Below are 11,123 nucleotides of genomic sequence, written 5' to 3'. Positions count from 1 at the left end.
AACAAAAAGGAAGGTCTGCGATAGGGTGGAAGGCAGGGGAGACTAAATTACAAAAAACATGATAGTGTAAGGCAAAAGGAGATAATAGGACGAGAAACAAAAACTGGGTCCTATGGAGGTATAAAAAGCAACAGTAGAATCATTATCAACAGCTGCTGTTTGAGAAAATGGACTAGTTATGGCCTGAAATTGTTGAACACAAAGTGTAGTTTGGAAGGCTGCAAAGTGCCTAATCGATAGAATAGGTCCTACTCTTCATGCTTACATTGAACTTCATTGAAAGAGTATAGGAGACTAAGAACAAGAGAAGTCAGAGTGGGAATGGGGCAGAGAATTAAAATGACAGACAGGCAGAAGCTCAGGGTCATGCTTGTGGACTGAATGGAGGTGTTCTGCAAAGCGATAACCCAAAATGCATTTGGTCTCCCAATGTAAGCTGTGAATACAATGTTCGGAATTGAAAGAAGTATGAGTGAACCGCAGTTTCACCTGTAAGAAGTGTCTGGAGCCCTGGACAATGGAAAGGAAGAGTGTACTAGGGCAGGTTTTGGAAGGTGCCAGGGGAAAGTGAGAGGGTGATTGAAGAGTGGATCAAGGTGTTGCAGAGGGAATGGTCCCTACAGAATGCTGAAGGGGAGGAGGAGGTGAAGATATGCTTGGTGTTGGCTGAATGTGGAGGTTTAGGAAGTTGAGGAAAGTGAAATCCTATCGTGGTTCTGGGTGGGAGGTGAAGGGGTGAGAATAGAAATGTGGGAAATAGAACTGAAAAATCCAAGAATCCTGTCAACCGCAGTAGAGGGGAAATCCTCAGCTGAAGAAAAAGGAAGACATATCAGAAGCCCTTGTATGGTAGGTGAAAATGTAAAAACAGATGTGACAGAGATGGAAAAACTGGGAGAATAGAGTCCTTTCAGCAAATGGAGTGGGAAGAAGTGTAGTTGAGGTAACTGTGGGAGTTTGTAGGCTTATAGTCAATATTAGTTAACAACAGATGCTCAGAAAAGGACATACAGCAGTTAGAGAAGGAAAGAGTTGGAATGAGACCATGTGAAGGAGAGGAAGAGTAGAAATTGGAAGCAAAGTTGATGAAATTTCCAGTTTGGGGGCGAGAACAGGAAATGGCACTGATATAGCCAATGTATCAGAAGAGGTGAGGGAGGGAACACAGAGAGGCAGACTGGTACAAAGAATGCTCCACATTTCCCACAAAAAGGATAGCTTGACTAGACACATACAGGCTCCCATAGCAACACCTTTTACTTGTAAGAAGTGAATGAAGTCAAAACAGAAGTTGTTCAATTTAAGATCAAGTTCAGCCAGTCAGAGGGAGGACGATGGTGTTGGATGGGGACTAGTTGGGCCTTTGTTCAAGGAAGAAGCAGGGAACTCTCAGGCCATTCTGGTTTATATGGAGGTGTAGAGGAATTGACCGTTCATGGTGGAAAGGAGACAGTTAGGGTCAGGAGACCGGAAACAGTAAAGTGGTGCAGGGATCAGAAGAGCCGATGTAGATGTAGATGGGAAGAGACTGGATGAGGGGAGAAAAATTACAAAGTTGGGATAAGAAATCAGTTCTGTGAGGCAAGAATAGGCTGAAATGATTAATCTACCAGGGCACATCTGTTTGTGGATCTTGGGAAAGTGATAGCAATGGGCTGTTCAGAGTTGGGGGCTAGGAGGTTGGAGGCCATGGTGAGATGATGTTCAGAGGGGGATGAGGTCAGTGACAGTCTGGGGAACAATGGTCTTATAGTCAGTGGTGGTGTCAGAGAGTTGGCATACAGCCTCCACAAAGAACAGGTTGGTTCACCAAACAACCACAGAGCCACCCTCACCAGTAGGTTTAATTACAACGTTAGAGTTGGACCTGAGAGAATAGTGTGTTGCAATCACAGAGGTAGGTAGGTTAGAGTGAGTCAGCGAAATAGAAAAATTGAGGTGGCCAATGTTGCATCGACGCTTCTCAATGAAAAGATCCAGACGGGGAAAAGGGAAGGGTCCAAGTGGAACAAAAATTCTGAAGATGGAAGAAAGCATCCACTATGCAGGGTGAAGATTCCTGGTCAAAGAAGTGGACGCAGAGACAAAGACAACCTGTTTCACTCTGTTAATAAAAACCAGTCTGACCATTTGAATGCCAGGGTTTAAGATTTTTCTTATAATTTTTCATTATTCTTAGTACTGGATCAAGGCTTTTTTGTGAAGATTTAATAGTGCCTTGAAGCAGGCATGTTAAAACTGCTGCGTGGTGGTCTTAAAGTACCAATGTTGAACACACATTTTTGAGCAATAAAATACTTTGAAATAGCACTGAGCTAAAATGAGCTAATTTCAACTTTTAATGTCAAATACAAAATTATACACTCTTTGATGCAGATTACAATCCTCACTGAAGAAATCCAGCCTTATCTTATTAAACCAATATTTTGTCCAGAAGGTGTTTATAGTTCATTTTAAAATTAAGAAACATTTAACACAAATATTTCATTTACTATTGTAACCAACTAGTACTTTATTTGTCCCCTTGATGCTTGATGAAATAAACAATACAAATACTGTATCCACAATTCAGTTCTATTGACAACCCTAAATACTGCATTGCAGCCTGTGGTTCATTAAATCAATATAGCTGAGTTGAAGCTTACTAATAGCTTCTATGCACAGCAAAAAGTGGACAAGCTTCACTTGGAGGAACAGTATTTAAGCCTATAGTTTTATTAAATGTTGTTTAAATAATCTGCAACATGTTTACCATTTTACATTAAACAGGAAATATAATGCAAGGATGCGCTGAGTAAATAAGTACCACATCTTTTGCATCACTTTTAGTCCCTACAATTGCAGTACGATGCAGAGCACCTGTGTGATCTCTGTTTCCTGAGCTTGTATCACCCCCAAGTGTTTTTATGATACTGAGGATTGCCTGAATGAGAGTCAAACGCAAATAAAGTGAGTCAGAGGCAAGCAGGGGAAGCAGTGTATTTTTGTTGCACTCTTTACAAAGAGATGAATCACAGTGCTTGACAGGGGAGTTAATATTAAGTGGACGTTGAGTGCGATGAGGCTGGTGGGGAGGTGAAGAAAGGACAAAAGCACCGACAAAGATAACTTACAACTTACGGAGGTAGCAAGGCAGAGATGAGGAACTACTGAGGACAGAGGGAAAGTAGTTATAGTAATGACCATGAATGGTGGAATAAAGATGTATACAGGGATATTGGGGTGGAGAAGGTGATAGATGGAGAGAGGGGCAAAGCAATGGAGGAACTTTGAAGTTAAGGAGGAGAAACTTAAAGTCAATTCCCCTGGACAAAGAGTTGAGATCAAAAATGCTTAGGTAAGCCTGGAATCAAACTAGGAAGACTAAGAGGGTGGGACAAGCCAGAAAATAAATATACAGATCGGTGTATTTGTAAAGCAGTGTAGGATTCATAAGACAAACTCATACAAAAAAAAAGGATATTGCAGTGTCATTGGAACTTAGATAAATCAGGAATCAGATTAAATCAAGACCTGTACTCTGTATTAAGGAGGAGGCCCACATTATATAAGTATGGCAAAGATGTCCAAGAATTACAATCATGATTCTACTTGCTAATTAATGCACATTGCTGCACTATGTAATTTACACTATGTCAGACAAAACCATTAAAGTATTTATAGAGGAAAATGCTCCAAGCAAAGATAGCAAATTGCAAAGATTCTGATATTTTCTGGGCAATCAACATAATGCAAGTTAGAATGTTGCTTGGTCCAACTGATAGTGGATGTCTCTAAAGTTTCAGTAAACATCCTATAATGGTGGAGCCTAAAACTGCAGACAGGAAGTGGTGCCACAATCAAACTCTATAAGACATCACGACCCACTTCCAACCATGCTGGAAAAACTGTTCATAATGCCTACTGTTTTTTCCCATCTAACTAATTTTAATCTAAATGTTCTTGTCCTCCTCCTAATTCCATTCCTCTTAACCTTCTCTAATAATCTCTCCTGTGACACCTGTGATAATTCCAAAGCTCAGCCGTAAAAACAGCTGACATGGACAAGAGTGCAATTCCAGAGGCAAGGTATGAGTGACTGACCTTGACATCAAGGACAGCATTTGACCGAGTGCTGCATCAAGGAGCCAGAGTAAAACTGAAATTAATGGGAATCAGATGAAAAGTTCTCCACTGGTTGGAGTCATACCTAACACAAAGGGAGTACGGGACAGGATAGGGCAGCGTAGATTGGATTAGTAGAAATTTAGTGTTAGGGGTGGGTAGCCGGGCTTGAGAGCACTGAATACATGTATCTGGATGTGACAAAGGCATGGTTGAAGGTCCCTTCCCAGTAGCAATTACAGAGTTGGTCACTTCCGTAAAATTGTAATTGGTAATTTGGTCATACAGAACCATTGTGTCCACATATGGGCTGCCCAAGACACACAAGTGATGTCCCTTTACTCCATCTATGACTGGTTCTGCACAACATGAATTGGCCAAATGGTTGAGTTGCTATAACCAGTTCGGAGTAAGTTTTCCACACACACAGTGAAAGGTTCTTTCACCTTTGCGAAGACCATACAAGGCTTGCATATCAATAGCAATGCCTTGCCCATTTGCTCGTTCACCATTGCTAGCCTATTCACCAACGTATCGCTCAAGGAAGCCATAGACATTTGCACTATGTCACTATATCGTGCCATTGTCTGAATCTGTATTCATTGAACTTTTGAACTCAGCAACTCAGTTTGAATGACATCGAAATAGATGGTGTTGCCAAGGGATTTCCTCTAGGCCCAGCTCTCACAAACATCTTTGTTAGTTTCCATGAGAAATGCATCTTCAGTGGAATGACGCCCAATCTCCTACCCCATGCATATTTCCGATACATAGATGATACATTTGCTATGTTTGAATCCATGCAGCTGCATGTAAGAACTTCTTTGCACACCTTAATGGGCTCCATCCTGCGCTCAAATTCACCTTTGAGTTGGAGCAGTCAAATGAGCTCCCTTTCCTTGATGTGCTAGTTAAGAAATCTGCCAATGGGTTCTCTACTACTGTCTACTCCAAGCCTACCTTCTCTGGTCAATATAGGCATAGGTATTCCTATAGTTCCTCATGTTATAAGTTGGCCTTGCAACCTCGTAAATAGGGCCTGAGCCATTTGCTCACCATGCAAGCTTGATGCTGAAATAGGGCATCAAAGCCATCCGGCAGGATAATGGCTACCCTGAACAGATCATTGATCGCTTTATACATCACACAAACTCATGAATGGACCTAAGGCTGCCATTTTCGGTCCTGAAAAGTGCCTAGTCTACCTAAGATTACCCTGGAAGGGGAAGGTATCTCAAAAATTTGAGCAACAGGTGAGAAACTAGCTGTTTCACACTGTTACAATGCAGTAGCAACACAAGTGGCGTTCTCCATTAACAGGATCCTGCCATCAAGGCAAAAAGACATTTTGCTATCACACAAGTGAGTAATGTGGTATATGAATCTCAGTGCCGGTGTGATGCCAGGTATGTAGGCTGTACACCCCAACAACTGGCGGATTGTATCAAACGGCACGTCCCTTCAGCTGTTCGCAACAGGCAAAGTACAGACCATGCCCAACCAGCTCGTGCTTGCAAAACTCAAAACATAATGTCCAACATTAGATGTGATTCTGCGGTTGGACAACAATTGCTAAACAATCCTGAGTGTGCTAACAATTACACTGAAAACCAATTTAAGATTATCAATTGGGCTCGCAGTGTGGCTCACTTACGCATGCTAGAAGCTACATATATTCACACAGAGGGCCCTGTCCTTTGCGGACAGAAGGAGCATGTCTATGTATTGCACCTTTTTCAACTGAACAAAAGCTTGGGGGACAGCCATTCCCTGGTTCATTCCCCATGGCAATGCCTTAACCAATCAGAGAAGACCTGCTGGTTTGAATTTGAACAAAAACTTGGCAGTTAACTGTTCTCTGGTGCATTCTCCATGGCAAAGCCTCTACCAATCAAAGTTCACTTGCCAACCAATCAGCACTCTCTTTTCATGCAGAATAAATTGTTGTTCTCCTTGCTTTTGGTATTCTCGCAAACTGTCCTGATGAGTACAAAACAAAAAGTATTGACAACATGTCTCTTTTTTCAACAATACTAAAATTGTAATTATCACAATGGTTAATCCTTCTAGTGAGTATCATCACATATCAAATTACATAGGACATTTGGATTGTTATTGGAAATAAAAACCCAAACTGGAAAGAAGTCTTTCTACAAAGCAGATATTCTCTTTATTACAAACCACGGCTTTAAAAAAACAAGTAAGCTAGTCATTAACCCAGAGCCTGAAATTTCCAAACTGTTACAAATGCCCCATGATTAACCTCAGCAGTTTATAAGTAATGGATTTAGCTATTTAAAGCAATGTGCTCAAAAGCACGCGTCAGGTTAGCAGTTAAACATCATAAACATGCTTGAGAACCAAGACTATCTCTGTGCATAATACCAAGGGAGATCTACTGCTGCATAATAAAAAATTTAAAAATCCACCACTGTGATTGCAAGATGGCAGGCTCATTTTGGGTTTAGGTGATGGTTATGGTACATTGTACTTCATTCTTGTTTTTTTTTATTCATTCATAGGATGTATGTGCCGATGGCTAGGTTGGCATTTATTGCTCATCCCTAATTGCCCTTAAGATTGGTTTATGTTGTCATCAAGATCCCTGGTAATCACTCCTGGATACCCATTGTTTTGCTTCAGTTTTAGGTGGGAGGCAAATAAGTTGAAGGTGATGGTTTATTCTGCTTTTGGTCAACTGATTTGCCAGCAGAAGTTGTCCTTTTTCATTAAATAGTGCCATCCTCTGGAAAGTGGACACCACTAATGAAAAAGCAAATTACTTGTCCAAATGTGGTTGTGCTCCATGGTGAAGCAGACACACAGTGAGGCTAATTAACATCTGCTATCAGATATCTTGCTATGTCCACAAAATGACTAATTATTGCAGGTTTAATTGAACTTACCGGACAACACATTTGCATTGCAAAACAGTGGGGATTAAGGGGTCAGATGGCATCATAAACTAAGGACAGAATTAGAGCTGTATGCCTGTTGGACCCATGGATTGAATTAGTAGGTGAGAAAGATTCAGCTACAGACATGAAGGGTTGAAGTAGTAGGAGAGACTAGGACCTGAGGGCACAGCCTCAGAGTAAAGGAAAGACCTTTTAGAACAGAGATGAGGAGAAACTTCTTTAGCCAGATAGTGGTGAATGTATGGAATTCATTGCCACAGAAGGCTGTGGAGGTCAGGTCATTGAGTGTATTTAGAACTGAGATAGATAGGTTCTTGATTGGTAAGAGGATCAAAGGTTACGGGGAGAATGGGGTTGAGAAACTTATCAGCCATGATTGAATGGCGGAGCAGACTCGATGGGCCGAATGGCCTAATTTCTGCTCCTATGTCTTATGGTCTTAAGTAAGTAGATGATATCTCAAAATTGGCAAACCTGACACTCAATTGAAATGAGAGTATTTAGTCTAGCTACAGGAATCATGCAACAAAAAAGTCAAAAAAATGACTAAAGAGAGAGATATTAGAGCTTGAACACTAAATATTAATTATTATACAGTATATTAGTGGAACTTATAGTATTCCTGAAATTATAAATTATGCAAATACAAATTAGTGTAAGATACAGATACAAACAATTAGCATAGAACCATAAAAGCATTGCATCAGAAGTGAATAATAACAGCCAAGGCATCATTGTAAAAGCAAACAGGATTCAGTAGATTGCATTATCCAGTAAGAGCTTAGCACTAAGTCCTAGAACAATCAATACATACATGAAATAAAATATGAACAAACTAAAATAAATTGATTCAGGGAAGCATCTACCAGAGAGAAGGGCTGAAGGGAATCACTCCATTGAAAAGGAGGGACCAACAAAATAATTTCCTGAAACTCTCCACAATCTTGCCATATGTAAAATCAAGATCATGAACAGAAAATTAAAATTGGGGTGTGGAACATTCTTTTCTCATTTATTGTAAAATTGAGACACATAGCACAACTAGATGAGCAATGGAATAGCAGGTAATATGATACGGTACAGCAAATGTAGCATAGTAAATATACCTTCTGTACTAATAGCACCTAGCAGTACATTCTGATTTATGTTTTCAACTACAATAGGTATGATTCTATTAACAGCAGTCAGCTCATTTATAGTCAGTTGACATGTATCCTCACTGAACAAGGGGTTTATGTGGTTATTTTTTGATGGTGAGTTGTACAAAAATTCATTATCCTTGGTAATCCACAGCATTTTATTGCTCAGACATAAAAGTAATATATGACAGAAAATGCTGGAAGTGCTCAGGTCAGGTAGCATCTGTGGAGAGAGAAACAAAGTTAGCACTTCTGATTGATGACCTTCCATCAGAGCTGGCAAAGGTTAGAGATGTAACATATTTTAAGCAAGTACAGAGGCAGGGTTAGGGAAGGAGAGGAAAGAACCAAAGGGAAGGTCTGTGATGGGTGGAGGGCAGGAGAGAATAAATGACAAAAAGGCTGATTGGTGCAAGGCAAAAAGGTACAGTAATGGGACAAAGGAAAGAAACAAAAGATGAATCCAGAGGAGGTATAAATGGGAAAAGCAGATTCATTACCAATAGCTACTGTCCAATGAAATGGTAATAATGGTTATGATCTGAAATTGTTGAACACAATGTTGAGTCCAGTAAAATGCCTAATTGAAAGATGAGCAGCTGTTCCTTAAGCTTCTGTTGCCTTCACATATACCATCTTCATCAATATCCTTCCTCGACTTCTCTGTCTTATATTTCAGATAAAGGCTGTTGTCTAATATCTACTGTTCTAATTAAATTCAGTGGAAGTTCAGGGAGCAGCAATTCATCTTTCAATTGGCACATTTATAACATTTCAGACTCAACATTGAGTTCAACAGTTCCAGATCACAGAACTGCTCCCATTTTTTCAGAAAACAACTTTAGCAATAATTCTGCTTCTGCCATTTACACCTCCTCTAGACCTATCCTTTGATTATAATTGTTCCATTATCATTCCTTTTTGCCATGCACCATCATCCCTTTCGTTATTTAATTTTTCCTGCCTTCCAATCCTTCCCTTTGTTCTTTGCTCTTACACCCATTCTGTTGCTCCAAACACCAGCCTAAAACATTACATCTACAGATGCTGCCTAACCTGAATATTGCCGGCATTTTCTGTTTTTATTTCAGATTTCTGGCATCTGCAGTATTTTGCTTCTGGTTTTGTAAAAGTAACATATCGTCTCAGTATGAATCTTTCCTTGTATCAAACATCATCCAAACTCACTTTCATAAGTTTATGTAGTAATATTTGTGAAAACAACATAGCTTGTAATTAGAGATATTATTTGCTCATTCACTGTAGCTTAGACATGATCTCATGACCACTAGCTCCTATGTTACAATTACTGAGGTGTCTTGAAAGGATGCATATGTTCCAATATGTTAGGTTAGTACATACACATTAATCTAATGCTTGATGTTAAATGGAAACTATATTGCACCTATGAGACTCTGCTTCCTGTAACTGCCCTTAACACTCCTGAAATATTTAGATCCCTCTGCAGTTGCAACTGTCTCCAACTTCATTACAATATGATCCCCTCCCATCCATTTATAAACAACATTTATTGACCTAGTAGCAGTAGGCACAACCATACCAAGTGGAAAACTAATGTGGTTTAGTGCATAGACCTATGGGTTCTGCAGAGCAAGTTGTTTCTTCCTCAGCCCAGAGTGTGCACAATAAGGTAGCTGTACTGAATCAAAACCTCTTTTTTTAAATCATCTAAACACAAATTGGAGAAAAGTGTTACTGTGTCTCTCTGTTTTCATGTAAGGTCAACCTTATTGTTAAGGCAAATGATTTTCTCACCACACGATTGGGATGCATTCACTTATTTTAAAGGGGTAAAGACTTCAGAGAGAAGTATTTGGCGATACCTTTGTGTTTCAGAAAGAAGAGTTGAATATCTCAGAAAATTCTTGTCACGGTTTGGATCACTGCATGGTGTGATGAGTACATGCGTGCGTAAGCCACTGAGAAAAAGGTTCAAACATGTTTAATGATAAAACGGAAAAAGTGCCAATACTGGAAATCCGATGAAAAGCAAACACCCAAAAATGTCATATTCTGACTTTTCCCTTTCCAGACTTTTACTGGCCTGCTGTATATTTCCAGCATTTATTGCACGTTTTTGTGAAGATTTAATACAGAAAACTCCCCCTCCCCCCCTCCCCCACCACCCCCCACCCCAAATAACAGGACACACAGGTAGAAGAAATTCTTCAGACAAAAGGAAAAACAAAAAAACACTTGGCAGGCAGTGGATAGCCACTATTTATGTAGATATAGCATAAACAATTGATGATCAATGTCATTAACACTTGATGTGTAAAAACTTTCTGATTTGGTTGGCACTGAAATTCATCCACAACGAAATAAATTCAACATAAGGAGGGCATTGCTGCGTCACCGAGATATTTATATATATATATATAAATATATATATATGAAAAAATGTGCCTACCTGACGTTTCTTCCTAAATTTCTCAAAAGCTTCTTGGAGGGTCAGCGATTGTTTTTCTTTCCTGCTTCCAGCGGCACAGTCCTCCCAAAAGTGCACATTAACACTTGTGTTCTTCCTCACTGATTCCACAGCCATTTCCTGCTGATTATGAAGCCGAAACTCTTGAGATGATGATTGTTGGGGGGGGGGGTTGGTGTGCACGACTTCAAAGAGGGAAAAAAAAAATTCACTGATTTGCAAATAAAATTCAGAGTTTAAAAGAAGGGAGGGAGAGGAAGGAGGGAGGTTTGGGTCCTGGGTTTGCTTTCTTTTTCCTCACTTTGACTTGGAAAAGTACAGTTGCAGGCTGGCTGTTAGAGGAGTTGGATATTATATCTGATTTAAGTCACTGATTAATCTGTCCCTGGCTGGGAGTTGACTTTCTTCCTGGGACTCTGCCAGGGGAGGCAGCCTTGGAGCCCATTACTCCCTGTCACTAAATACTTCTTCCTCTTTCTGCTCGCTTGACAATTCCGACAAAGTTCTTCGGCT

At 40.0% G+C, this 11,123-nt stretch overlaps 1 long non-coding RNA gene across 1 annotated transcript; it reads right to left on the bottom strand.

Annotated features, from left to right (window-relative positions):
- Positions 1–7,479: 7,479 nt before the first annotated feature.
- LOC144691168 (uncharacterized) lies at positions 7,480–10,758 on the bottom strand. Its single transcript, XR_013579047.1, has 3 exons — positions 10,593–10,758; positions 10,006–10,101; positions 7,480–8,384 (listed from the first exon to the last, which is right to left on the bottom strand). It is a non-coding gene; the product is annotated as an uncharacterized LOC144691168 (long non-coding RNA).
- Positions 10,759–11,123: the final 365 nt, after the last annotated feature.

Source organism: Cetorhinus maximus, chromosome 15 (assembly GCF_964194155.1).
Source record: "Cetorhinus maximus chromosome 15, sCetMax3.hap1.1, whole genome shotgun sequence".
NCBI classification, from domain to species: Eukaryota; Metazoa; Chordata; class Chondrichthyes; order Lamniformes; family Cetorhinidae; genus Cetorhinus; species Cetorhinus maximus.
This window is presented reverse-complemented; position numbering and strand designations above follow the sequence as displayed.